Below are 24176 nucleotides of genomic sequence, written 5' to 3'. Positions count from 1 at the left end.
GGAAATGTCTTCCCTGCGGCAATCTTTTGCTACTTCTCCACAGTGGGTGTCGGTTGTAGGCCTTGGTGCGGCCCAAGTGGCAAACCATGTCTGATCATCTCTTCTCGGCCAAATGGCTCAAGATCAAGCGTAGTGTCTGTTCTTATTAGTTTAATAGCTGATACGTCCCCTATTTGGGGACAATATATTAAATGGATTTTTGGAACAGGGAGCTGGAAATGGAGCTTGCTTTGTCACACGGAACCTTCACGGGGATGGAGGGTGTGGTTATGCAGATTCAAAACGCATTGCACACAGCTTGAACACATGCACACCGCAGAACTGTCGTCGACAGAGCATCCAGAGTTTCTGGAAATGTCTTCCCTGCGGCAATCTTTTGCTACGTCTCCACAGTGGGTGTCGGTTGTAGGCCTTGGTGCGGCCCAAGTGGCAAACCATTTTTGATCATCTCTTCTCGGCCAAATGGCTCAAGATGAAGCGTAGTGTCTGTTCTTATTAGTTTAATATCTGATACGTCCCCTATTTGGGGACCATATATTAAATGGATTTTTGGAACAGGGAGCTGGAAATGGAGCTTGCTTTGTCACACGGAACCTTCACGGGGATGGAGGGTGTGGTTATGCAGATTCAAAACGCATTGTGCACAGCTTGAACACATGCACACCGCAGAACTGTCATCGATAGAGCATCCAGAGTTTCTGGAAATGTCTTTCCTGCGGCAATCTTTTGCTACGTCTCCACAGTGGGTGTCGGTTGTAGGCCTTGGTGCGGCCCAAGTGGCAAACCATTTCTGATCATCTCTTCTCGGCCAAATGGCTCAAGATCAAGCGTAGTGTCTGTTCTTATTAGTTTAATATCTGATACGTCCCCTATTTGGGGACCATATATTAAATGGATTTTTGGAACTGGGAGCTGGAAATGGAGCTTGCTTTGTCACACGGAACCTTCACGGGGATGGAGGGTGTGGTTATGCAGATTCAAAACGCGTTGCGCACAGCTTGAACACATGCACACCGCAGAACTGTCATCGACAGAGCATCCAGAGTTTCTGGAAATGTCTTCCCTGCGGCAATCTTTTGCTACGTCTCCACAGTGGATGTCGGTTGTAGGCCTTGGTGCGGCCCAAGTGGCAAACCATTTCTGATCATCTCTTCTCGGCCAAATGGCTCAAGATCAAGCGTAGTGTCTGTTCTTATTAGTTTAATATCTGATACGTCCCCTATTTGGGGACCATACATTAAATGGATTTTTGGAACAGGGAGCTGGAAATGGAGCTTGCTTTGTCACACGGAACCTTCACGGGGATGAAGGGTGTGGTTATGCAGATTCAAAACGCGTTGCGCACAGCTTGAACACATGCACACCGCAGAACTGTCATCGACAGATCATCCAGAGTTTCTGGAAATGTCTTCCCTGCGGCAATCTTTTGCTACTTCTCCACAGTGGGTGTCGGTTGTAGGCCTTGGTGCGGCCCAAGTGGCAAACCATTTCTGATCATCTCTTCTCGGCCAAATGGCTCAAGATCAAGCGTAGTGTCTGTTCTTATTAGTTTAATATCTGATACGTCCCCTATTTGGGGACCATATATTAAATGGATTTTTGGAACAGGGAGATGGAAATGGAGCTTGCTTTGTCACACGGAACCTTCACGGGGATGGAGGGTGTGGTTATGCAGATTCAAAACGCGTTGCGCACAGCTTGAACACATGCACACCGCAGAACTGTCATCGACAGAGCATCCAGAGTTTCTGGAAATGTCTTCCCTGCGGCTATCTTTTGCTACGTCTCCACAGTAAGTGTCGGTTGCAGGCCTTGGTGCGGCCCAAGTGGCAAACCATTTCTGATCATCTCTTCTCGGCCAAATGGCTCAAGATCAAGCGTAGTGTCTGTTCTTATTAGTTTAATAGCTGATACGTCCCCTATTTGGGGACCATATATTAAATGGATTTTTGGAACAGGGAGCTGGAAATGGAGCTTGCTTTGTCGCACGGAACCTTCACGGGGGTGGAGGGTGTGGTTATGCAGATTCAAAACGCGTTGCGCACAGCTTGAACACATGCACACCGCAGAACTGTCATCGACAGATCATCCAGAGTTTCTGGAAATGTCTTCCCTGCGGCAATCTTTTGCTACGTCTCCACAGTGGGTGTCGGTTGTAGGCCTTGGTGCGGCCCAAGTGGCAAACCATTTCTGATCATCTCTTCTCGGCCAAATGGCTCAAGATCAAGCGTAGTGTCTGTTCTTATTAGTTTAATATCTGATACATCCCCTATTTGGGGACCATATATTAAATGGATTTTTGGAACAGGGAGCTGGAAATGGAGCTTGCTTTGTCGCACGGAACCTTCACGGGGATGAAGGGTGTGGTTATGCAGATTCAAAACGCGTTGCGCACAGCTTGAACACATGTACACCGCAGAACTGTCATCGACAGAGCATCCAGAGTTTCTGGAAATGTCTTCCCTGCGGCAATCTTTTGCTATGTCTCCACAGTGGGTGTCAGTTGTAGGCCTTGGTGCGGCCCAAGTGGCAAACCATTTCTGATCATCTCTTCTCGGCCAAATGGCTCAAGATCAAGCGTAGTGTCTGTTCTTATTAGTTTAATATCTGATACGTCCCCTATTTGGGGACCATATATTAAATGTATTTTTGGAACAGGGAGCTGGAAATGGAGCTTGCTTTGTCACACGGAACCTTCACGGGGATGGAGGGTGTGGTTATGCAGATTCAAAACGCGTTGCGCACAGCTTGAACACATGCACACCGCAGAACTGTCATCGACTGATCATCCAGAGTTTCTGGAAATGTCTTCCCTGTGGCAATCTTTTGCTACTTCTCCACAGTGGGTGTCGGTTGTAGGCCTTGGTGCGGCCCAAGTGGCAAACCATTTCTGATCATCTCTTCTCGGCCAAATGGCTCAAGATCAAGCGTAGTGTCTGTTCTTATTAGTTTAATAGCTGATACGTCCCCTATTTGGGGACAATATATTAAATGGATTTTTGGAACAGGGAGCTGGAAATGGAGCTTGCTTTGTCACACGGAACCTTCACGGGGATGGAGGGTGTGGTTATGCAGATTCAAAACGCATTGCGCACAGCTTGAACACATGCACACCGCAGAACTGTCGTCGACAGAGCATCCAGAGTTTCTGGAAATGTCTTCCCTGCGGCAATCTTTTGCTACGTCTCCACAGTGGGTGTCGGTTGTAGGCCTTGGTGAGGCCCAAGTGGCAAACCATTTTTGATCATCTCTTCTCGGCCAAATGGCTCAAGATGAAGCGTAGTGTCTGTTCTTATTAGTTTAATATCTGATACGTCCCCTATTTGGGGACCATATATTAAATGGATTTTTGGAACAGGGAGCTGGAAATGGAGCTTGCTTTGTCACACGGAACCTTCACGGGGATGGAGGGTGTGGTTATGCAGATTCAAAACGCATTGTGCACAGCTTGAACACATGCACACCGCAGAACTGTCATCGATAGAGCATCCAGAGTTTCTGGAAATGTCTTCCCTGCGGCAATCTTTTGCTACGTCTCCACAGTGGGTGTCGGTTGTAGGCCTTGGTGCGGCCCAAGTGGCAAACCATTTCTGATCATCTCTTCTTGGCCAAATGGCTCAAGATCAAGCGTAGTGTCTGTTCTTATTAGTTTAATATCTGATACGTCCCCTATTTGGGGACCATATATTAAATGGATTTTTGGAACTGGGAGCTGGAAATGGAGCTTGCTTTGTCACACGGAACCTTCACGGGGATGGAGGGTGTGGTTATGCAGATTCAAAACGCGTTGCGCACAGCTTGAACACATGCACACCGCAGAACTGTCATCGACAGAGCATCCAGAGTTTCTGGAAATGTCTTCCCTGCGGCAATCTTTTGCTACGTCTCCACAGTGGATGTCGGTTGTAGGCCTTGGTGCGGCCCAAGTGGCAAACCATTTCTGATCATCTCTTCTCGGCCAAATGGCTCAAGATCAAGCGTAGTGTCTGTTCTTATTAGTTTAATATCTGATACGTCCCCTATTTGGGGACCATACATTAAATGGATTTTTGGAACAGGGAGCTGGAAATGGAGCTTGCTTTGTCACACGGAACCTTCACGGGGATGAAGGGTGTGGTTATGCAGATTCAAAACGCGTTGCGCACAGCTTGAACACATGCACACCGCAGAACTGTCATCGACAGAGCATCCAGAGTTTCTGGAAATGTCTTCCCTGCGGCAATCTTTTGCTACGTCTCCACAGTGGGTGTCGGTTGTAGGCCTTGGTGCGGCCCAAGTGGCAAACCATTTCTGATCATCTCTTCTCGGCCAAATGGCTCAAGATCAAGTGTAGTGTCTGTTCTTATTAGTTTAATATCTGATACGTCCCCTATTTGGGGACCATATATTAAATGGATTTTTGGAACAGGGAGCTGGAAATGGAGCTTGCTTTGTCGCACGGAACCTTCACGGGGATGGAGGGTGTGGTTATGCAGATTCAAAACGCGTTGCGCACAGCTTGAACACATGCACACCGCAGAACTGTCATCGATAGAGCATCCAGAGTTTCTGGAAATGTCTTCCCTGCGGCAATCTTTTGCTACATCTCACAGTGGATGTCGGTTGTAGGCCTTGGTGTGGCCCAAGTGGCAAACCATTTCTGATCATCTCTTCTCGGCCAAATGGCTCAAGATCAAGCGTAGTGTCTGTTCTTATTAGTTTAATATCTGATACGTCCCCTATTTGGGGACCATATATTAAATGGATTTTTGGAACAGGGAGCTGGAAATGGAGCTTGCTTTGTCACACGGAACCTTCACGGGGATGGAGGGTGTGGTTATGCAGATTTGAAACGCGTTGCGCACAGCTTGAACACATGCACACCGCAGAACTGTCATCGACAGAGCATCCAGAGTTTCTGGAAATGTCTTCCCTGCGGCAATCTTTTGCTACGTCTCCACAGTTGGTGTCGGTTGTAGGCCTTGGTGCGGCCCAAGTGGCAAACCATTTCTGATCATCTCTTCTCGGCCAAATGGCTCAAGATCAAGCGTAGTGTCTGTTCTTATTAGTTTAATATCTGATACGTCCCCTATTTGGGGACCATATATTAAATGGATTTTTGGAACAGGGAGCTGGAAATGGAGCTTGCTTTGTCACACGGAACCTTCACGGGGATGGAGGGTGTGGTTATGCAGATTCAAAATGCGTTGCGCACAGCTTGAACACATGCACACCGCAGAACTGTCATCGACAGAGCATCCAGAGTTTCTGGAAATGTCTTCCCTGCGGCAATCTTTTGCTACGTCTCCACAGTGGGTGTCGGTTGTAGGCCTTGGTGCGGCCCAAGTGGCAAACCATTTTTGATCATCTCTTCTCGGCCAAATGGCTCAAGATGAAGCGTAGTGTCTGTTCTTATTAGTTTAATATCTGATACGTCCCCTATTTGGGGACCATATATTAAATGTATTTTTGGAACAGGGAGCTGGAAATGGAGCTTGCTTTGTCACACGGAACCTTCACGGGGATGGAGGGTGTGGTTATGCAGATTCAAAACGCATTGTGCACAGCTTGAACACATGCACACCGCAGAACTGTCATCGATAGAGCATCCAGAGTTTCTGGAAATGTCTTTCCTGCGGCAATCTTTTGCTACGTCTCCACAGTGGGTGTCGGTTGTAGGCCTTGGTGCGGCCCAAGTGACAAACCATTTCTGATCATCTCTTCTCGGCCAAATGGCTCAAGATCAAGCGTAGTGTCTGTTCTTATTAGTTTAATATCTGATACGTCCCCTATTTGGGGACCATATATTAAATGGATTTTTGGAACTGGGAGCTGGAAATGGAGCTTGCTTTGTCACACGGAACCTTCACGGGGATGGAGGGTGTGGTTATGCAGATTCAAAACGCGTTGCGCACAGCTTGAACACATGCACACCGCAGAACTGTCATCGACAGAGCATCCAGAGTTTCTGGAAATGTCTTCCCTGCGGCAATCTTTTGCTACGTCTCCACAGTGGATGTCGGTTGTAGGCCTTGGTGCGGCCCAAGTGGCAAACCATTTCTGATCATCTCTTCTCGGCCAAATGGCTCAAGATCAAGCGTAGTGTCTGTTCTTATTAGTTTAATATCTGATACGTCCCCTATTTGGGGACCATACATTAAATGGATTTTTGGAACAGGGAGCTGGAAATGGAGCTTGCTTTGTCACACGGAACCTTCACGGGGATGAAGGGTGTGGTTATGCAGATTCAAAACGCGTTGCGCACAGCTTGAACACATGCACACCGCAGAACTGTCATCGACAGAGCATCCAGAGTTTCTGGAAATGTCTTCCCTGCGGCAATCTTTTGCTACGTCTCCACAGTGGGTGTCGGTTGTAGGCCTTGGTGCGGCCCAAGTGGCAAACCATTTCTGATCATCTCTTCTCGGCCAAATGGCTCAAGATCAAGTGTAGTGTCTGTTCTTATTAGTTTAATATCTGATACGTCCCCTATTTGGGGACCATATATTAAATGGATTTTTGGAACAGGGAGCTGGAAATGGAGCTTGCTTTGTCGCACGGAACCTTCACGGGGATGGAGGGTGTGGTTATGCAGATTCAAAACGCGTTGCACACAGCTTGAACACATGCACACCGCAGAACTGTCATCGATAGAGCATCCAGAGTTTCTGGAAATGTCTTCCCTGCGGCAATCTTTTGCTACGTCTCACAGTGGATGTCGGTTGTAGGCCTTGGTGTGGCCCAAGTGGCAAACCATTTCTGATCATCTCTTCTCGGCCAAATGGCTCAAGATCAAGCGTAGTGTCTGTTCTTATTAGTTTAATATCTGATACGTCCCCTATTTGGGGACCATATATTAAATGGATTTTTGGAACAGGGAGCTGGAAATGGAGCTTGCTTTGTCACACGGAACCTTCACGGGGATGGAGGGTGTGGTTATGCAGATTCAAAACGCGTTGCGCACAGCTTGAACACATGCACACCGCAGAACTGTCATCGACAGAGCATCCAGAGTTTCTGGAAATGTCTTCCCTGCGGCAATCTTTTGCTACGTCTCCACAGTTGGTGTCGGTTGTAGGCCTTGGTGCGGCCCAAGTGGCAAACCATTTCTGATCATCTCTTCTCGGCCAAATGGCTCAAGATCAAGCGTAGTGTCTGTTCTTATTAGTTTAATATCTGATACGTCCCCTATTTGGGGACCATATATTAAATGGATTTTTGGAACAGGGAGCTGGAAATGGAGCTTGCTTTGTCACACGGAACCTTCACGGGGATGGAGGGTGTGGTTATGCAGATTCAAAATGCGTTGCGCACAGCTTGAACACATGCACACCGCAGAACTGTCATCGACAGAGCATCCAAAGTTTCTGGAAATGTCTTCCCTGCGGCAATCTTTTGCTACGTCTCCACAGTGGGTGTCGGTTGTAGGCCTTGGTGCGGCCCAAGTGGCAAACCATTTCTGATCATCTCTTCTCGGCCAAATGGCTCAAGATCAAGCGTAGTGTCTGTTCTTATTAGTTTAATATCTGATACGTCCCCTATTTGGGGACCATATATTAAATGGATTTTTGGAACAGGGAGCTGGAAATGGAGCTTGCTCTGTCACTCGGAACCTTCACGGGGATGGAGGGTGTGGTTATGCAGATTCAAAACGCGTTGCGCACAGCTTGAACACATGCACACCGCAGAACTGTCATCGACAGAGCATCCAGAGTTTCTGGAAATGTCTTCCCTGCGGCAATCTTTTGCTACGTCTCCACAGTGGGTGTCGGTTGTAGGCCTTGGTGCGGCCCAAGTGGCAAACCATTTCTGATCATCTCTTCTCGGCCAAATGGCTCAAGATCAAGCGTAGTGTCTGTTCTTATTAGTTTAATACCTGATACGTCCCCTATTTGGGGACCATATATTAAATGGATTTTTGGAACAGGGAGCTGGAAATGGAGCTTGCTCTGTCACATGGAACCTTCACGGGGATGGAGGGTGTGGTTATGCAGATTCAAAACGCGTTGCGCACAGCTTGAACACATGCACACCGCAGAACTGTCATCGACAGAGCATCCAGAGTTTCTGGAAATGTCTTCCCTGCGGCTATCTTTTGCTACGTCTCCACAGTAAGTGTCGGTTGCAGGCCTTGGTGCGGCCCAAGTGGCAAACCATTTCTGATCATCTCTTCTCGGCCAAATGGCTCAAGATCAAGCGTAGTGTCTGTTCTTATTAGTTTAATAGCTGATACGTGCCCTATTTGGGGACCATATATTAAATGGATTTTTGGAACAGGGAGCTGGAAATGGAGCTTGCTTTGTCGCACGGAACCTTCACGGGGGTGGAGGGTGTGGTTATGCAGATTCAAAACGCGTTGCGCACAGCTTGAACACATGCACACCGCAGAACTGTCATCGACAGATCATCCAGAGTTTCTGGAAATGTCTTCCCTGCGGCAATCTTTTGCTACGTCTCCACAGTGGGTGTCGGTTGTAGGCCTTGGTGCGGCCCAAGTGGCAAACCATTTCTGATCATCTCTTCTCGGCCAAATGGCTCAAGATCAAGCGTAGTGTCTGTTCTTATTAGTTTAATATCTGATACATCCCTTATTTGGGGACCATATATTAAATGGATTTTTGGAACAGGGAGCTGGAAATGGAGCTTGCTTTGTCACACGGAACCTTCACGGGGATGGAGGGTGTGGTTATGCAGATTCAAAACGCGTTGCGCACAGCTTGAACACATGCACACCGCAGAACTATGATTGACAGATCATCCAGAGTTTCTGGAAATGTCTTCCCTGCGGCAATCTTTTGCTACGTCTCCACAGTGGGTGTCGGTTGTAGGCCTTGGTGCGTCCCAAGTGGCAAACCATTTCTGATCATCTCTTCTTGGCCAAATGGCTCAAGATCAAGCGTAGTGTCTGTTCTTATTAGTTTAATATCTGATACGTCCCCTATTTGGGGACAATATATTAAATGGATTTTTGGAACAGGGAGCTGGAAATGGAGCTTGCTTTGTCGCACGGAACCTTCACGGGGGTGGAGGGTGTGGTTATGCAGATTCAAAACGCGTTGCGCACAGCTTGAACACATGCACACCGCAGAACTGTCATCGACAGATCATCCAGAGTTTCTGGAAATGTCTTCCCTGCGGCAATCTTTTGCTACGTCTCCACAGTGGGTGTCGGTTGTAGGCCTTGGTGCGGCCCAAGTGGCAAACCATTTCTGATCATCTCTTCTCGGCCAAATGGCTCAAGATCAAGCGTAGTGTCTGTTCTTATTAGTTTAATATCTGATACGTCCCCTATTTGGGGACCATATATTAAATGGATTTTTGGAACAGGGAGCTGGAAATGGAGCTTGCTTTGTCACACGGAACCTTCACGGGGATGGAGGGTGTGGTTATGCAGATTCAAAATGCGTTGCGCACAGCTTGAACACATGCACACCGCAGAACTGTCATCGACAGAGCATCCAGAGTTTCTGGAAATGTCTTCCCTGCGGCAATCTTTTGCTACGTCTCCACAGTGGGTGTCGGTTGTAGGCCTTGGTGCGGCCCAAGTGGCAAACCATTTCTGATCATCTCTTCTCGGCCAAATGGCTCAAGATCAAGCGTAGTGTCTGTTCTTATTAGTTTAATATCTGATACGTCCCCTATTTGGGGACCATATATTAAATGGATTTTTGGAACAGGGAGCTGGAAATGGAGCTTGCTTTGTCACACGGAACCTTCACGGGGATGGAGGGTGTGGTTATGCAGATTCAAAATGCGTTGCGCACAGCTTGAACACATGCACACCGCAGAACTGTCATCGACAGAGCATCCAGAGTTTCTGGAAATGTCTTCCCTGCGGCAATCTTTTGCTACGTCTCCACAGTGGGTGTCGGTTGTAGGCCTTGGTGCGGCCCAAGTGGCAAACCATTTCTGATCATCTCTTCTTGGCCAAATGGCTCAAGATCAAGCGTAGTGTCTGTTCTTATTAGTTTAATATCTGATACGTCCCCTATTTGGGGACCATATATTAAATGGATTTTTGGAACTGGGAGCTGGAAATGGAGCTTGCTTTGTCACACGGAACCTTCACGGGGATGGAGGGTGTGGTTATGCAGATTCAAAACGCGTTGCGCACAGCTTGAACACATGCACACCGCAGAACTGTCATCGACAGAGCATCCAGAGTTTCTGGAAATGTCTTCCCTGCGGCAATCTTTTGCTACGTCTCCACAGTGGATGTCGGTTGTAGGCCTTGGTGCGGCCCAAGTGGCAAACCATTTCTGATCATCTCTTCTCGGCCAAATGGCTCAAGATCAAGCGTAGTGTCTGTTCTTATTAGTTTAATATCTGATACGTCCCCTATTTGGGGACCATACATTAAATGGATTTTTGGAACAGGGAGCTGGAAATGGAGCTTGCTTTGTCACACGGAACCTTCACGGGGATGAAGGGTGTGGTTATGCAGATTCAAAACGCGTTGCGCACAGCTTGAACACATGCACACCGCAGAACTGTCATCGACAGAGCATCCAGAGTTTCTGGAAATGTCTTCCCTGCGGCAATCTTTTGCTACGTCTCCACAGTGGGTGTCGGTTGTAGGCCTTGGTGCGGCCCAAGTGGCAAACCATTTCTGATCATCTCTTCTCGGCCAAATGGCTCAAGATCAAGTGTAGTGTCTGTTCTTATTAGTTTAATATCTGATACGTCCCCTATTTGGGGACCATATATTAAATGGATTTTTGGAACAGGGAGCTGGAAATGGAGCTTGCTTTGTCGCACGGAACCTTCACGGGGATGGAGGGTGTGGTTATGCAGATTCAAAACGCGTTGCGCACAGCTTGAACACATGCACACCGCAGAACTGTCATCGATAGAGCATCCAGAGTTTCTGGAAATGTCTTCCCTGCGGCAATCTTTTGCTACATCTCACAGTGGATGTCGGTTGTAGGCCTTGGTGTGGCCCAAGTGGCAAACCATTTCTGATCATCTCTTCTCGGCCAAATGGCTCAAGATCAAGCGTAGTGTCTGTTCTTATTAGTTTAATATCTGATACGTCCCCTATTTGGGGACCATATATTAAATGGATTTTTGGAACAGGGAGCTGGAAATGGAGCTTGCTTTGTCACACGGAACCTTCACGGGGATGGAGGGTGTGGTTATGCAGATTCGAAACGCGTTGCGCACAGCTTGAACACATGCACACCGCAGAACTGTCATCGACAGAGCATCCAGAGTTTCTGGAAATGTCTTCCCTGCGGCAATCTTTTGCTACGTCTCCACAGTTGGTGTCGGTTGTAGGCCTTGGTGCGGCCCAAGTGGCAAACCATTTCTGATCATCTCTTCTCGGCCAAATGGCTCAAGATCAAGCGTAGTGTCTGTTCTTATTAGTTTAATATCTGATACGTCCCCTATTTGGGGACCATATATTAAATGGATTTTTGGAACAGGGAGCTGGAAATGGAGCTTGCTTTGTCACACGGAACCTTCACGGGGATGGAGGGTGTGGTTATGCAGATTCAAAATGCGTTGCGCACAGCTTGAACACATGCACACCGCAGAACTGTCATCGACAGAGCATCCAGAGTTTCTGGAAATGTCTTCCCTGCGGCAATCTTTTGCTACGTCTCCACAGTGGGTGTCGGTTGTAGGCCTTGGTGCGGCCCAAGTGGCAAACCATTTTTGATCATCTCTTCTCGGCCAAATGGCTCAAGATGAAGCGTAGTGTCTGTTCTTATTAGTTTAATATCTGATACGTCCCCTATTTGGGGACCATATATTAAATGTATTTTTGGAACAGGGAGCTGGAAATGGAGCTTGCTTTGTCACACGGAACCTTCACGGGGATGGAGGGTGTGGTTATGCAGATTCAAAACGCATTGTGCACAGCTTGAACACATGCACACCGCAGAACTGTCATCGATAGAGCATCCAGAGTTTCTGGAAATGTCTTTCCTGCGGCAATCTTTTGCTACGTCTCCACAGTGGGTGTCGGTTGTAGGCCTTGGTGCGGCCCAAGTGACAAACCATTTCTGATCATCTCTTCTCGGCCAAATGGCTCAAGATCAAGCGTAGTGTCTGTTCTTATTAGTTTAATATCTGATACGTCCCCTATTTGGGGACCATATATTAAATGGATTTTTGGAACTGGGAGCTGGAAATGGAGCTTGCTTTGTCACACGGAACCTTCACGGGGATGGAGGGTGTGGTTATGCAGATTCAAAACGCGTTGCGCACAGCTTGAACACATGCACACCGCAGAACTGTCATCGACAGAGCATCCAGAGTTTCTGGAAATGTCTTCCCTGCGGCAATCTTTTGCTACGTCTCCACAGTGGATGTCGGTTGTAGGCCTTGGTGCGGCCCAAGTGGCAAACCATTTCTGATCATCTCTTCTCGGCCAAATGGCTCAAGATCAAGCGTAGTGTCTGTTCTTATTAGTTTAATATCTGATACGTCCCCTATTTGGGGACCATACATTAAATGGATTTTTGGAACAGGGAGCTGGAAATGGAGCTTGCTTTGTCACACGGAACCTTCACGGGGATGAAGGGTGTGGTTATGCAGATTCAAAACGCGTTGCGCACAGCTTGAACACATGCACACCGCAGAACTGTCATCGACAGAGCATCCAGAGTTTCTGGAAATGTCTTCCCTGCGGCAATCTTTTGCTACGTCTCCACAGTGGGTGTCGGTTGTAGGCCTTGGTGCGGCCCAAGTGGCAAACCATTTCTGATCATCTCTTCTCGGCCAAATGGCTCAAGATCAAGTGTAGTGTCTGTTCTTATTAGTTTAATATCTGATACGTCCCCTATTTGGGGACCATATATTAAATGGATTTTTGGAACAGGGAGCTGGAAATGGATCTTGCTTTGTCGCACGGAACCTTCACGGGGATGGAGGGTGTGGTTATGCAGATTCAAAACGCGTTGCACACAGCTTGAACACATGCACACCGCAGAACTGTCATCGATAGAGCATCCAGAGTTTCTGGAAATGTCTTCCCTGCGGCAATCTTTTGCTACGTCTCACAGTGGATGTCGGTTGTAGGCCTTGGTGTGGCCCAAGTGGCAAACCATTTCTGATCATCTCTTCTCGGCCAAATGGCTCAAGATCAAGCGTAGTGTCTGTTCTTATTAGTTTAATATCTGATACGTCCCCTATTTGGGGACCATATATTAAATGGATTTTTGGAACAGGGAGCTGGAAATGGAGCTTGCTTTGTCACACGGAACCTTCACGGGGATGGAGGGTGTGGTTATGCAGATTCAAAATGCGTTGCGCACAGCTTGAACACATGCACACCGCAGAACTGTCATCGACAGATCATCCAGAGTTTCTGGAAATGTCTTCCCTGCGGCAATCTTTTGCTACTTCTCCACAGTGGGTGTCGGTTGTAGGCCTTGGTGCGGCCCAAGTGGCAAACCATTTCTGATCATCTCTTCTCGGCCAAATGGCTCAAGATCAAGCGTAGTGTCTGTTCTTATTAGTTTAATATCTGATACGTCCCCTATTTGGGGACCATATATTAAATGGATTTTTGGAACAGGGAGATGGAAATGGAGCTTGCTTTGTCACACGGAACCTTCACGGGGATGGAGGGTGTGGTTATGCAGATTCAAAACGCGTTGCGCACAGCTTGAACACATGCACACCGCAGAACTGTCATCGACAGAGCATCCAGAGTTTCTGGAAATGTCTTCCCTGCGGCTATCTTTTGCTACGTCTCCACAGTAAGTGTCGGTTGCAGGCCTTGGTGCGGCCCAAGTGGCAAACCATTTCTGATCATCTCTTCTCGGCCAAATGGCTCAAGATCAAGCGTAGTGTCTGTTCTTATTAGTTTAATAGCTGATACGTCCCCTATTTGGGGACCATATATTAAATGGATTTTTGGAACAGGGAGCTGGAAATGGAGCTTGCTTTGTCGCACGGAACCTTCACGGGGGTGGAGGGTGTGGTTATGCAGATTCAAAACGCTTTGCGCACAGCTTGAACACATGCACACCGCAGAACTGTCATCGACAGATCATCCAGAGTTTCTGGAAATGTCTTCCCTGCGGCAATCTTTTGCTACGTCTCCACAGTGGGTGTCGGTTGTAGGCCTTGGTGCGGCCCAAGTGGCAAACCATTTCTGATCATCTCTTCTCGGCCAAATGGCTCAAGATCAAGCGTAGTGTCTGTTCTTATTAGTTTAATATCTGATACATCCCCTATTTGGGGACCATATATTAAATGTATTTTTGGAACAGGGAGCTGGAAATGGAGCTTGCTTTGTCACACGGAACCTTCACGGGGATGGAGGGTGTGGTTATGCAGATTCAAAACGCGTTGCGCACAGCTTGAACACATGCACACCGCAGAACTGTCATCGACTGATCATCCAGAGTTTCTGGAAATGTCTTCCCTGCGGCAATCTTTTGCTACTTCTCCACAGTGGGTGTTGGTTGTAGGCCTTGGTTCGGCCCAAGTGGCAAACCATTTCTGATCATCTCTTCTCGGCCAAATGGCTCAAGATCAAGCGTAGTGTCTGTTCTTATTAGTTTAATAGCTGATACGTCCCCTATTTGGGGACAATATATTAAATGGATTTTTGGAACAGGGAGCTGGAAATGGAGCTTGCTTTGTCACACGGAACCTTCACGGGGATGGAGGGTGTGGTTATGCAGATTCAAAACGCGTTGCGCACAGCTTGAACACATGCACACCGCAGAACTGTCATCGACAGAGCATCCAGAGTTTCTGGAAATGTCTTCCCTGCGGCAATCTTTTGCTACGTCTCCACAGTGGATGTCGGTTGTAGGCCTTGGTGCGGCCCAAGTGGCAAACCATTTCTGATCATCTCTTCTCGGCCAAATGGCTCAAGATCAAGCGTAGTGTCTGTTCTTATTAGTTTAATATCTGATACGTCCCCTATTTGGGGACCATACATTAAATGGATTTTTGGAACAGGGAGCTGGAAATGGAGCTTGCTTTGTCACACGGAACCTTCACGGGGATGAAGGGTGTGGTTATGCAGATTCAAAACGCGTTGCGCACAGCTTGAACACATGCACACCGCAGAACTGTCATCGACAGAGCATCCAGAGTTTCTGGAAATGTCTTCCCTGCAGCAATCTTTTGCTACGTCTCCACAGTGGGTGTCAGTTGTAGGCCTTGGTGCGGCCCAAGTGGCAAACCATTTCTGATCATCTCTTCTCGGCCAAATGGCTCAAGATCAAGCGTAGTGTCTGTTCTTATTAGTTTAATATCTGATACGTCCCCTATTTGGGGACCATATATTAAATGGATTTTTGGAACAGGGAGATGGAAATGGAGCTTGCTTTGTCACACGGAACCTTCACGGGGATGGAGGGTGTGGTTATGCAGATTCAAAACGCGTTGCGCACAGCTTGAACACATGCACACCGCAGAACTGTCATCGACTGATCATCCAGAGTTTCTGGAAATGTCTTCCCTGCGGCAATCTTTTGCTACTTCTCCACAGTGGGTGTCGGTTGTAGGCCTTGGTGCGGCCCAAGTGGCAAACCATGTCTGATCATCTCTTCTCGGCCAAATGGCTCAAGATCAAGCGTAGTGTCTGTTCTTATTAGTTTAATAGCTGATACGTCCCCTATTTGGGGACAATATATTAAATGGATTTTTGGAACAGGGAGCTGGAAATGGAGCTTGCTTTGTCACACGGAACCTTCACGGGGATGGAGGGTGTGGTTATGCAGATTCAAAACGCATTGCACACAGCTTGAACACATGCACACCGCAGAACTGTCGTCGACAGAGCATCCAGAGTTTCTGGAAATGTCTTCCCTGCGGCAATCTTTTGCTACGTCTCCACAGTGGGTGTCGGTTGTAGGCCTTGGTGCGGCCCAAGTGGCAAACCATTTTTGATCATCTCTTCTCGGCCAAATGGCTCAAGATGAAGCGTAGTGTCTGTTCTTATTAGTTTAATATCTGATACGTCCCCTATTTGGGGACCATATATTAAATGGATTTTTGGAACAGGGAGCTGGAAATGGAGCTTGCTTTGTCACACGGAACCTTCACGGGGATGGAGGGTGTGGTTATGCAGATTCAAAACGCATTGTGCACAGCTTGAACACATGCACACCGCAGAACTGTCATCGATAGAGCATCCAGAGTTTCTGGAAATGTCTTTCCTGCGGCAATCTTTTGCTACGTCTCCACAGTGGGTGTCGGTTGTAGGCCTTGGTGCGGCCCAAGTGGCAAACCATTTCTGATCATCTCTTCTCGGCCAAATGGCTCAAGATCAAGCGTAGTGTCTGTTCTTATTAGTTTAATATCTGATACGTCCCCTATTTGGGGACCATATATTAAATGGATTTTTGGAACTGGGAGCTGGAAATGGAGCTTGCTTTGTCACACGGAACCTTCACGGGGATGGAGGGTGTGGTTATGCAGATTCAAAACGCGTTGCGCACAGCTTGAACACATGCACACCGCAGAACTGTCATCGACAGAGCATCCAGAGTTTCTGGAAATGTCTTCCCTGCGGCAATCTTTTGCTACGTCTCCACAGTGGATGTCGGTTGTAGGCCTTGGTGCGGCCCAAGTGGCAAACCATTTCTGATCATCTCTTCTCGGCCAAATGGCTCAAGATCAAGCGTAGTGTCTGTTCTTATTAGTTTAATATCTGATACGTCCCCTATTTGGGGACCATACATTAAATGGATTTTTGGAACAGGGAGCTGGAAATGGAGCTTGCTTTGTCACACGGAACCTTCACGGGGATGAAGGGTGTGGTTATGCAGATTCAAAACGCGTTGCGCACAGCTTGAACACATGCACACCGCAGAACTGTCATCGACAGAGCATCCAGAGTTTCTGGAAATGTCTTCCCTGCAGCAATCTTTTGCTACGTCTCCACAGTGGGTGTCAGTTGTAGGCCTTGGTGCGGCCCAAGTGGCAAACCATTTCTGATCATCTCTTCTCGGCCAAATGGCTCAAGATCAAGCGTAGTGTCTGTTCTTATTAGTTTAATATCTGATACGTCCCCTATTTGGGGACCATATATTAAATGGATTTTTGGAACAGGGAGATGGAAATGGAGCTTGCTTTGTCACACGGAACCTTCACGGGGATGGAGGGTGTGGTTATGCAGATTCAAAACGCGTTGCGCACAGCTTGAACACATGCACACCGCAGAACTGTCATCGACAGATCATCCAGAGTTTCTGGAAATGTCTTCCCTGCGGCAATCTTTTGCTACTTCTCCACAGTGGGTGTCGGTTGTAGGCCTTGGTGCGGCCCAAGTGGCAAACCATTTCTGATCATCTCTTCTCGGCCAAATGGCTCAAGATCAAGCGTAGTGTCTGTTCTTATTAGTTTAATATCTGATACGTCCCCTATTTGGGGACCATATATTAAATGGATTTTTGGAACAGGGAGATGGAAATGGAGCTTGCTTTGTCACACGGAACCTTCACGGGGATGGAGGGTGTGGTTATGCAGATTCAAAACGCGTTGCGCACAGCTTGAACACATGCACACCGCAGAACTGTCATCGACAGAGCATCCAGAGTTTCTGGAAATGTCTTCCCTGCGGCTATCTTTTGCTACGTCTCCACAGTAAGTGTCGGTTGCAGGCCTTGGTGCGGCCCAAGTGGCAAACCATTTCTGATCATCTCTTCTCGGCCAAATGGCTCAAGATCAAGCGTAGTGTCTGTTCTTATTAGTTTAATAGCTGATACGTCCCCTATTTGGGGACCATATATTAAATGGATTTTTGGAACAGGGAGCTGGAAATGGAGCTTGCTTTGTCGCACGGAACCTTCACGGGGGTGGAGGGTGTGGTTATGCAGATTCAAAACGCGTTGCGCACAGCTTGAACACATGCACACCGCAGAACTGTCATCGACAGATCATCCAGAGTTTCTGGAAATGTCTTCCCTGCGGCAATCTTTTGCTACGTCTCCACAGTGGGTGTCGGTTGTAGGCCTTGGTGCGGCCCAAGTGGCAAACCATTTCTGATCATCTCTTCTCGGCCAAATGGCTCAAGATCAAGCGTAGTGTCTGTTCTTATTAGTTTAATATCTGATACATCCCCTATTTGGGGACCATATATTAAATGGATTTTTGGAACAGGGAGCTGGAAATGGAGCTTGCTTTGTCGCACGGAACCTTCACGGGGATGAAGGGTGTGGTTATGCAGATTCAAAACGCGTTGCGCACAGCTTGAACACATGTACACCGCAGAACTGTCATCGACAGAGCATCCAGAGTTTCTGGAAATGTCTTCCCTGCGGCAATCTTTTGCTATGTCTCCACAGTGGGTGTCAGTTGTAGGCCTTGGTGCGGCCCAAGTGGCAAACCATTTCTGATCATCTCTTCTCGGCCAAATGGCTCAAGATCAAGCGTAGTGTCTGTTCTTATTAGTTTAATATCTGATACGTCCCCTATTTGGGGACCATATATTAAATGTATTTTTGGAACAGGGAGCTGGAAATGGAGCTTGCTTTGTCACACGGAACCTTCACGGGGATGGAGGGTGTGGTTATGCAGATTCAAAACGCGTTGCGCACAGCTTGAACACATGCACACCGCAGAACTGTCATCGACTGATCATCCAGAGTTTCTGGAAATGTCTTCCCTGTGGCAATCTTTTGCTACTTCTCCACAGTGGGTGTCGGTTGTAGGCCTTGGTGCGGCCCAAGTGGCAAACCATTTCTGATCATCTCTTCTCGGCCAAATGGCTCAAGATCAAGCGTAGTGTCTGTTCTTATTAGTTTAATAGCTGATACGTCCCCTATTTGGGGACAATATATTAAATGGATTTTTGGAACAGGGAGCTGGAAATGGAGCTTGCTTTGTCACACGGAACCTTCACGGGGATGGAGGGTGTGGTTATGCAGATTCAAAACGCATTGCGCACAGCTTGAACACATGCACACCGCAGAACTGTCGTCGACAGAGCATCCAGAGTTTCTGGAAATGTCTTCCCTGCGGCAATCTTTTGCTACGTCTCCACAGTGGGTGTCGGTTGTAGGCCTTGGTGAGGCCCAAGTGGCAAACCATTTTTGATCATCTCTTCTCGGCCAAATGGCTCAAGATGAAGCGTAGTGTCTGTTCTTATTAGTTTAATATCTGATACGTCCCCTATTTGGGGACCATATATTAAATGGATTTTTGGAACAGGGAGCTGGAAATGGAGCTTGCTTTGTCACACGGAACCTTCACGGGGATGGAGGGTGTGGTTATGCAGATTCAAAACGCATTGTGCACAGCTTGAACACATGCACACCGCAGAACTGTCATCGATAGAGCATCCAGAGTTTCTGGAAATGTCTTCCCTGCGGCAATCTTTTGCTACGTCTCCACAGTGGGTGTCGGTTGTAGGCCTTGGTGCGGCCCAAGTGGCAAACCATTTCTGATCATCTCTTCTTGGCCAAATGGCTCAAGATCAAGCGTAGTGTCTGTTCTTATTAGTTTAATATCTGATACGTCCCCTATTTGGGGACCATATATTAAATGGATTTTTGGAACTGGGAGCTGGAAATGGAGCTTGCTTTGTCACACGGAACCTTCACGGGGATGGAGGGTGTGGTTATGCAGATTCAAAACGCGTTGCGCACAGCTTGAACACATGCACACCGCAGAACTGTCATCGACAGAGCATCCAGAGTTTCTGGAAATGTCTTCCCTGCGGCAATCTTTTGCTACGTCTCCACAGTGGATGTCGGTTGTAGGCCTTGGTGCGGCCCAAGTGGCAAACCATTTCTGATCATCTCTTCTCGGCCAAATGGCTCAAGATCAAGCGTAGTGTCTGTTCTTATTAGTTTAATATCTGATACGTCCCCTATTTGGGGACCATACATTAAATGGATTTTTGGAACAGGGAGCTGGAAATGGAGCTTGCTTTGTCACACGGAACCTTCACGGGGATGAAGGGTGTGGTTATGCAGATTCAAAACGCGTTGCGCACAGCTTGAACACATGCACACCGCAGAACTGTCATCGACAGAGCATCCAGAGTTTCTGGAAATGTCTTCCCTGCGGCAATCTTTTGCTACGTCTCCACAGTGGGTGTCGGTTGTAGGCCTTGGTGCGGCCCAAGTGGCAAACCATTTCTGATCATCTCTTCTCGGCCAAATGGCTCAAGATCAAGTGTAGTGTCTGTTCTTATTAGTTTAATATCTGATACGTCCCCTATTTGGGGACCATATATTAAATGGATTTTTGGAACAGGGAGCTGGAAATGGAGCTTGCTTTGTCGCACGGAACCTTCACGGGGATGGAGGGTGTGGTTATGCAGATTCAAAACGCGTTGCGCACAGCTTGAACACATGCACACCGCAGAACTGTCATCGATAGAGCATCCAGAGTTTCTGGAAATGTCTTCCCTGCGGCAATCTTTTGCTACATCTCACAGTGGATGTCGGTTGTAGGCCTTGGTGTGGCCCAAGTGGCAAACCATTTCTGATCATCTCTTCTCGGCCAAATGGCTCAAGATCAAGCGTAGTGTCTGTTCTTATTAGTTTAATATCTGATACGTCCCCTATTTGGGGACCATATATTAAATGGATTTTTGGAACAGGGAGCTGGAAATGGAGCTTGCTTTGTCACACGGAACCTTCACGGGGATGGAGGGTGTGGTTATGCAGATTCGAAACGCGTTGCGCACAGCTTGAACACATGCACACCGCAGAACTGTCATCGACAGAGCATCCAGAGTTTCTGGAAATGTCTTCCCTGCGGCAATCTTTTGCTACGTCTCCACAGTTGGTGTCGGTTGTAGGCCTTGGTGCGGCCCAAGTGGCAAACCATTTCTGATCATCTCTTCTCGGCCAAATGGCTCAAGATCAAGCGTAGTGTCTGTTCTTATTAGTTTAATATCTGATACGTCCCCTATTTGGGGACCATATATTAAATGGATTTTTGGAACAGGGAGCTGGAAATGGAGCTTGCTTTGTCACACGGAACCTTCACGGGGATGGAGGGTGTGGTTATGCAGATTCAAAATGCGTTGCGCACAGCTTGAACACATGCACACCGCAGAACTGTCATCGACAGAGCATCCAGAGTTTCTGGAAATGTCTTCCCTGCGGCAATCTTTTGCTACGTCTCCACAGTGGGTGTCGGTTGTAGGCCTTGGTGCGGCCCAAGTGGCAAACCATTTTTGATCATCTCTTCTCGGCCAAATGGCTCAAGATGAAGCGTAGTGTCTGTTCTTATTAGTTTAATATCTGATACGTCCCCTATTTGGGGACCATATATTAAATGTATTTTTGGAACAGGGAGCTGGAAATGGAGCTTGCTTTGTCACACGGAACCTTCACGGGGATGGAGGGTGTGGTTATGCAGATTCAAAACGCATTGTGCACAGCTTGAACACATGCACACCGCAGAACTGTCATCGATAGAGCATCCAGAGTTTCTGGAAATGTCTTTCCTGCGGCAATCTTTTGCTACGTCTCCACAGTGGGTGTCGGTTGTAGGCCTTGGTGCGGCCCAAGTGACAAACCATTTCTGATCATCTCTTCTCGGCCAAATGGCTCAAGATCAAGCGTAGTGTCTGTTCTTATTAGTTTAATATCTGATACGTCCCCTATTTGGGGACCATATATTAAATGGATTTTTGGAACTGGGAGCTGGAAATGGAGCTTGCTTTGTCACACGGAACCTTCACGGGGATGGAGGGTGTGGTTATGCAGATTCAAAACGCGTTGCGCACAGCTTGAACACATGCACACCGCAGAACTGTCATCGACAGAGCATCCAGAGTTTCTGGAAATGTCTTCCCTGCGGCAATCTTTTGCTACGTCTCCACAGTGGATGTCGGTTGTAGGCCTTGGTGCGGCCCAAGTGGCAAACCATTTCTGATCATCTCTTCTCGGCCAAATGGCTCAAGATCAAGCGTAGTGTCTGTTCTTATTAGTTTAATATCTGATACGTCCCCTATTTGGGGACCATACATTAAATGGATTTTTGGAACAGGGAGCTGGAAATGGAGCTTGCTTTGTCACACGGAACCTTCACGGGGATGAAGGGTGTGGTTATGCAGATTCAAAACGCGTTGCGCACAGCTTGAACACATGCACACCGCAGAACTGTCATCGACAGAGCATCCAGAGTTTCTGGAAATGTCTTCCCTGCGGCAATCTTTTGCTACGTCTCCACAGTGGGTGTCGGTTGTAGGCCTTGGTGCGGCCCAAGTGGCAAACCATTTCTGATCATCTCTTCTCGGCCAAATGGCTCAAGATCAAGTGTAGTGTCTGTTCTTATTAGTTTAATATCTGATACGTCCCCTATTTGGGGACCATATATTAAATGGATTTTTGGAACAGGGAGCTGGAAATGGAGCTTGCTTTGTCGCACGGAACCTTCACGGGGATGGAGGGTGTGGTTATGCAGATTCAAAACGCGTTGCACACAGCTTGAACACATGCACACCGCAGAACTGTCATCGATAGAGCATCCAGAGTTTCTGGAAATGTCTTCCCTGCGGCAATCTTTTGCTACGTCTCACAGTGGATGTCGGTTGTAGGCCTTGGTGTGGCCCAAGTGGCAAACCATTTCTGATCATCTCTTCTCGGCCAAATGGCTCAAGATCAAGCGTAGTGTCTGTTCTTATTAGTTTAATATCTGATACGTCCCCTATTTGGGGACCATATATTAAATGGATTTTTGGAACAGGGAGCTGGAAATGGAGCTTGCTTTGTCACACGGAACCTTCACGGGGATGGAGGGTGTGGTTATGCAGATTCAAAACGCGTTGCGCACAGCTTGAACACATGCACACCGCAGAACTGTCATCGACAGAGCATCCAGAGTTTCTGGAAATGTCTTCCCTGCGGCAATCTTTTGCTACGTCTCCACAGTTGGTGTCGGTTGTAGGCCTTGGTGCGGCCCAAGTGGCAAACCATTTCTGATCATCTCTTCTCGGCCAAATGGCTCAAGATCAAGCGTAGTGTCTGTTCTTATTAGTTTAATATCTGATACGTCCCCTATTTGGGGACCATATATTAAATGGATTTTTGGAACAGGGAGCTGGAAATGGAGCTTGCTTTGTCACACGGAACCTTCACGGGGATGGAGGGTGTGGTTATGCAGATTCAAAATGCGTTGCGCACAGCTTGAACACATGCACACCGCAGAACTGTCATCGACAGAGCATCCAAAGTTTCTGGAAATGTCTTCCCTGCGGCAATCTTTTGCTACGTCTCCACAGTGGGTGTCGGTTGTAGGCCTTGGTGCGGCCCAAGTGGCAAACCATTTCTGATCATCTCTTCTCGGCCAAATGGCTCAAGATCAAGCGTAGTGTCTGTTCTTATTAGTTTAATATCTGATACGTCCCCTATTTGGGGACCATATATTAAATGGATTTTTGGAACAGGGAGCTGGAAATGGAGCTTGCTCTGTCACTCGGAACCTTCACGGGGATGGAGGGTGTGGTTATGCAGATTCAAAACGCGTTGCGCACAGCTTGAACACATGCACACCGCAGAACTGTCATCGACAGAGCATCCAGAGTTTCTGGAAATGTCTTCCCTGCGGCAATCTTTTGCTACGTCTCCACAGTGGGTGTCGGTTGTAGGCCTTGGTGCGGCCCAAGTGGCAAACCATTTCTGATCATCTCTTCTCGGCCAAATGGCTCAAGATCAAGCGTAGTGTCTGTTCTTATTAGTTTAATACCTGATACGTCCCCTATTTGGGGACCATATATTAAATGGATTTTTGGAACAGGGAGCTGGAAATGGAGCTTGCTCTGTCACATGGAACCTTCACGGGGATGGAGGGTGTGGTTATGCAGATTCAAAACGCGTTGCGCACAGCTTGAACACATGCACACCGCAGAACTGTCATCGACAGAGCATCCAGAGTTTCTGGAAATGTCTTCCCTGCGGCTATCTTTTGCTACGTCTCCACAGTAAGTGTCGGTTGCAGGCCTTGGTGCGGCCCAAGTGGCAAACCATTTCTGATCATCTCTTCTCGGCCAAATGGCTCAAGATCAAGCGTAGTGTCTGTTCTTATTAGTTTAATAGCTGATACGTGCCCTATTTGGGGACCATATATTAAATGGATTTTTGGAACAGGGAGCTGGAAATGGAGCTTGCTTTGTCGCACGGAACCTTCACGGGGGTGGAGGGTGTGGTTATGCAGATTCAAAACGCGTTGCGCACAGCTTGAACACATGCACACCGCAGAACTGTCATCGACAGATCATCCAGAGTTTCTGGAAATGTCTTCCCTGCGGCAATCTTTTGCTA

General features: G+C 47.7%; 69 pseudogenes; all 69 read left to right on the top strand.

Annotated features, from left to right (window-relative positions):
• The first annotated feature begins 96 nt into the window (after positions 1 to 96).
• LOC143794707 (U2 spliceosomal RNA) lies at positions 97 to 270 on the top strand (annotated as a pseudogene).
• A 176-nt stretch (positions 271 to 446) lies between these two features.
• On the top strand, positions 447 to 620 carry LOC143796898 (U2 spliceosomal RNA; annotated as a pseudogene).
• A 176-nt stretch (positions 621 to 796) lies between these two features.
• Positions 797 to 970, top strand: LOC143794849 (U2 spliceosomal RNA; annotated as a pseudogene).
• Positions 971 to 1146: 176 nt separating this feature from the next.
• On the top strand, positions 1147 to 1298 carry LOC143796104 (U2 spliceosomal RNA; annotated as a pseudogene).
• Positions 1299 to 1496: 198 nt separating this feature from the next.
• Positions 1497 to 1670, top strand: LOC143794569 (U2 spliceosomal RNA; annotated as a pseudogene).
• Positions 1671 to 1846: 176 nt separating this feature from the next.
• LOC143794398 (U2 spliceosomal RNA) lies at positions 1847 to 2020 on the top strand (annotated as a pseudogene).
• A 176-nt stretch (positions 2021 to 2196) lies between these two features.
• LOC143796114 (U2 spliceosomal RNA) lies at positions 2197 to 2369 on the top strand (annotated as a pseudogene).
• Positions 2370 to 2546: 177 nt separating this feature from the next.
• LOC143794712 (U2 spliceosomal RNA) lies at positions 2547 to 2720 on the top strand (annotated as a pseudogene).
• Positions 2721 to 2896: 176 nt separating this feature from the next.
• Positions 2897 to 3070, top strand: LOC143794706 (U2 spliceosomal RNA; annotated as a pseudogene).
• A 176-nt stretch (positions 3071 to 3246) lies between these two features.
• Positions 3247 to 3420, top strand: LOC143796896 (U2 spliceosomal RNA; annotated as a pseudogene).
• Positions 3421 to 3596: 176 nt separating this feature from the next.
• On the top strand, positions 3597 to 3770 carry LOC143795543 (U2 spliceosomal RNA; annotated as a pseudogene).
• A 176-nt stretch (positions 3771 to 3946) lies between these two features.
• Positions 3947 to 4098, top strand: LOC143796103 (U2 spliceosomal RNA; annotated as a pseudogene).
• A 198-nt stretch (positions 4099 to 4296) lies between these two features.
• On the top strand, positions 4297 to 4470 carry LOC143801576 (U2 spliceosomal RNA; annotated as a pseudogene).
• Positions 4471 to 4645: 175 nt separating this feature from the next.
• LOC143794910 (U2 spliceosomal RNA) lies at positions 4646 to 4819 on the top strand (annotated as a pseudogene).
• Positions 4820 to 4995: 176 nt separating this feature from the next.
• On the top strand, positions 4996 to 5169 carry LOC143795281 (U2 spliceosomal RNA; annotated as a pseudogene).
• Positions 5170 to 5345: 176 nt separating this feature from the next.
• Positions 5346 to 5519, top strand: LOC143796769 (U2 spliceosomal RNA; annotated as a pseudogene).
• A 176-nt stretch (positions 5520 to 5695) lies between these two features.
• LOC143794848 (U2 spliceosomal RNA) lies at positions 5696 to 5869 on the top strand (annotated as a pseudogene).
• A 176-nt stretch (positions 5870 to 6045) lies between these two features.
• Positions 6046 to 6197, top strand: LOC143796102 (U2 spliceosomal RNA; annotated as a pseudogene).
• A 198-nt stretch (positions 6198 to 6395) lies between these two features.
• On the top strand, positions 6396 to 6569 carry LOC143801575 (U2 spliceosomal RNA; annotated as a pseudogene).
• A 175-nt stretch (positions 6570 to 6744) lies between these two features.
• LOC143795279 (U2 spliceosomal RNA) lies at positions 6745 to 6918 on the top strand (annotated as a pseudogene).
• A 176-nt stretch (positions 6919 to 7094) lies between these two features.
• Positions 7095 to 7268, top strand: LOC143795277 (U2 spliceosomal RNA; annotated as a pseudogene).
• Positions 7269 to 7444: 176 nt separating this feature from the next.
• Positions 7445 to 7618, top strand: LOC143801496 (U2 spliceosomal RNA; annotated as a pseudogene).
• A 176-nt stretch (positions 7619 to 7794) lies between these two features.
• LOC143795611 (U2 spliceosomal RNA) lies at positions 7795 to 7946 on the top strand (annotated as a pseudogene).
• A 198-nt stretch (positions 7947 to 8144) lies between these two features.
• On the top strand, positions 8145 to 8318 carry LOC143796547 (U2 spliceosomal RNA; annotated as a pseudogene).
• A 176-nt stretch (positions 8319 to 8494) lies between these two features.
• LOC143796759 (U2 spliceosomal RNA) lies at positions 8495 to 8668 on the top strand (annotated as a pseudogene).
• A 176-nt stretch (positions 8669 to 8844) lies between these two features.
• On the top strand, positions 8845 to 9018 carry LOC143794156 (U2 spliceosomal RNA; annotated as a pseudogene).
• A 176-nt stretch (positions 9019 to 9194) lies between these two features.
• Positions 9195 to 9368, top strand: LOC143795276 (U2 spliceosomal RNA; annotated as a pseudogene).
• Positions 9369 to 9544: 176 nt separating this feature from the next.
• Positions 9545 to 9718, top strand: LOC143795275 (U2 spliceosomal RNA; annotated as a pseudogene).
• A 176-nt stretch (positions 9719 to 9894) lies between these two features.
• On the top strand, positions 9895 to 10068 carry LOC143795542 (U2 spliceosomal RNA; annotated as a pseudogene).
• Positions 10069 to 10244: 176 nt separating this feature from the next.
• LOC143796101 (U2 spliceosomal RNA) lies at positions 10245 to 10396 on the top strand (annotated as a pseudogene).
• Positions 10397 to 10594: 198 nt separating this feature from the next.
• On the top strand, positions 10595 to 10768 carry LOC143801574 (U2 spliceosomal RNA; annotated as a pseudogene).
• A 175-nt stretch (positions 10769 to 10943) lies between these two features.
• On the top strand, positions 10944 to 11117 carry LOC143794909 (U2 spliceosomal RNA; annotated as a pseudogene).
• A 176-nt stretch (positions 11118 to 11293) lies between these two features.
• On the top strand, positions 11294 to 11467 carry LOC143795274 (U2 spliceosomal RNA; annotated as a pseudogene).
• Positions 11468 to 11643: 176 nt separating this feature from the next.
• LOC143796768 (U2 spliceosomal RNA) lies at positions 11644 to 11817 on the top strand (annotated as a pseudogene).
• A 176-nt stretch (positions 11818 to 11993) lies between these two features.
• LOC143794846 (U2 spliceosomal RNA) lies at positions 11994 to 12167 on the top strand (annotated as a pseudogene).
• A 176-nt stretch (positions 12168 to 12343) lies between these two features.
• Positions 12344 to 12495, top strand: LOC143796100 (U2 spliceosomal RNA; annotated as a pseudogene).
• A 198-nt stretch (positions 12496 to 12693) lies between these two features.
• LOC143795808 (U2 spliceosomal RNA) lies at positions 12694 to 12867 on the top strand (annotated as a pseudogene).
• Positions 12868 to 13042: 175 nt separating this feature from the next.
• On the top strand, positions 13043 to 13216 carry LOC143795273 (U2 spliceosomal RNA; annotated as a pseudogene).
• A 176-nt stretch (positions 13217 to 13392) lies between these two features.
• LOC143794568 (U2 spliceosomal RNA) lies at positions 13393 to 13566 on the top strand (annotated as a pseudogene).
• Positions 13567 to 13742: 176 nt separating this feature from the next.
• Positions 13743 to 13916, top strand: LOC143794397 (U2 spliceosomal RNA; annotated as a pseudogene).
• Positions 13917 to 14092: 176 nt separating this feature from the next.
• On the top strand, positions 14093 to 14266 carry LOC143796211 (U2 spliceosomal RNA; annotated as a pseudogene).
• A 176-nt stretch (positions 14267 to 14442) lies between these two features.
• Positions 14443 to 14616, top strand: LOC143794705 (U2 spliceosomal RNA; annotated as a pseudogene).
• A 176-nt stretch (positions 14617 to 14792) lies between these two features.
• Positions 14793 to 14944, top strand: LOC143796099 (U2 spliceosomal RNA; annotated as a pseudogene).
• A 198-nt stretch (positions 14945 to 15142) lies between these two features.
• LOC143794567 (U2 spliceosomal RNA) lies at positions 15143 to 15316 on the top strand (annotated as a pseudogene).
• A 176-nt stretch (positions 15317 to 15492) lies between these two features.
• On the top strand, positions 15493 to 15666 carry LOC143794704 (U2 spliceosomal RNA; annotated as a pseudogene).
• Positions 15667 to 15842: 176 nt separating this feature from the next.
• LOC143796895 (U2 spliceosomal RNA) lies at positions 15843 to 16016 on the top strand (annotated as a pseudogene).
• A 176-nt stretch (positions 16017 to 16192) lies between these two features.
• Positions 16193 to 16366, top strand: LOC143794844 (U2 spliceosomal RNA; annotated as a pseudogene).
• Positions 16367 to 16542: 176 nt separating this feature from the next.
• LOC143796098 (U2 spliceosomal RNA) lies at positions 16543 to 16694 on the top strand (annotated as a pseudogene).
• A 198-nt stretch (positions 16695 to 16892) lies between these two features.
• LOC143794566 (U2 spliceosomal RNA) lies at positions 16893 to 17066 on the top strand (annotated as a pseudogene).
• A 176-nt stretch (positions 17067 to 17242) lies between these two features.
• On the top strand, positions 17243 to 17416 carry LOC143794565 (U2 spliceosomal RNA; annotated as a pseudogene).
• Positions 17417 to 17592: 176 nt separating this feature from the next.
• LOC143794396 (U2 spliceosomal RNA) lies at positions 17593 to 17766 on the top strand (annotated as a pseudogene).
• A 176-nt stretch (positions 17767 to 17942) lies between these two features.
• LOC143796113 (U2 spliceosomal RNA) lies at positions 17943 to 18115 on the top strand (annotated as a pseudogene).
• Positions 18116 to 18292: 177 nt separating this feature from the next.
• Positions 18293 to 18466, top strand: LOC143794711 (U2 spliceosomal RNA; annotated as a pseudogene).
• Positions 18467 to 18642: 176 nt separating this feature from the next.
• Positions 18643 to 18816, top strand: LOC143794701 (U2 spliceosomal RNA; annotated as a pseudogene).
• A 176-nt stretch (positions 18817 to 18992) lies between these two features.
• On the top strand, positions 18993 to 19166 carry LOC143796894 (U2 spliceosomal RNA; annotated as a pseudogene).
• Positions 19167 to 19342: 176 nt separating this feature from the next.
• Positions 19343 to 19516, top strand: LOC143795541 (U2 spliceosomal RNA; annotated as a pseudogene).
• Positions 19517 to 19692: 176 nt separating this feature from the next.
• Positions 19693 to 19844, top strand: LOC143796096 (U2 spliceosomal RNA; annotated as a pseudogene).
• Positions 19845 to 20042: 198 nt separating this feature from the next.
• LOC143801573 (U2 spliceosomal RNA) lies at positions 20043 to 20216 on the top strand (annotated as a pseudogene).
• Positions 20217 to 20391: 175 nt separating this feature from the next.
• Positions 20392 to 20565, top strand: LOC143794908 (U2 spliceosomal RNA; annotated as a pseudogene).
• Positions 20566 to 20741: 176 nt separating this feature from the next.
• Positions 20742 to 20915, top strand: LOC143795271 (U2 spliceosomal RNA; annotated as a pseudogene).
• Positions 20916 to 21091: 176 nt separating this feature from the next.
• Positions 21092 to 21265, top strand: LOC143796767 (U2 spliceosomal RNA; annotated as a pseudogene).
• A 176-nt stretch (positions 21266 to 21441) lies between these two features.
• Positions 21442 to 21615, top strand: LOC143794843 (U2 spliceosomal RNA; annotated as a pseudogene).
• A 176-nt stretch (positions 21616 to 21791) lies between these two features.
• On the top strand, positions 21792 to 21943 carry LOC143796095 (U2 spliceosomal RNA; annotated as a pseudogene).
• A 198-nt stretch (positions 21944 to 22141) lies between these two features.
• On the top strand, positions 22142 to 22315 carry LOC143801572 (U2 spliceosomal RNA; annotated as a pseudogene).
• A 175-nt stretch (positions 22316 to 22490) lies between these two features.
• On the top strand, positions 22491 to 22664 carry LOC143795270 (U2 spliceosomal RNA; annotated as a pseudogene).
• Positions 22665 to 22840: 176 nt separating this feature from the next.
• Positions 22841 to 23014, top strand: LOC143795269 (U2 spliceosomal RNA; annotated as a pseudogene).
• A 176-nt stretch (positions 23015 to 23190) lies between these two features.
• Positions 23191 to 23364, top strand: LOC143801495 (U2 spliceosomal RNA; annotated as a pseudogene).
• Positions 23365 to 23540: 176 nt separating this feature from the next.
• On the top strand, positions 23541 to 23692 carry LOC143795610 (U2 spliceosomal RNA; annotated as a pseudogene).
• Positions 23693 to 23890: 198 nt separating this feature from the next.
• LOC143796546 (U2 spliceosomal RNA) lies at positions 23891 to 24064 on the top strand (annotated as a pseudogene).
• Positions 24065 to 24176: the final 112 nt, after the last annotated feature.

Source organism: Ranitomeya variabilis, chromosome 1, assembly GCF_051348905.1.
Source record: "Ranitomeya variabilis isolate aRanVar5 chromosome 1, aRanVar5.hap1, whole genome shotgun sequence".
Lineage (NCBI taxonomy): Eukaryota > Metazoa > Chordata > Amphibia > Anura > Dendrobatidae > Ranitomeya > Ranitomeya variabilis.
This window is presented reverse-complemented; position numbering and strand designations above follow the sequence as displayed.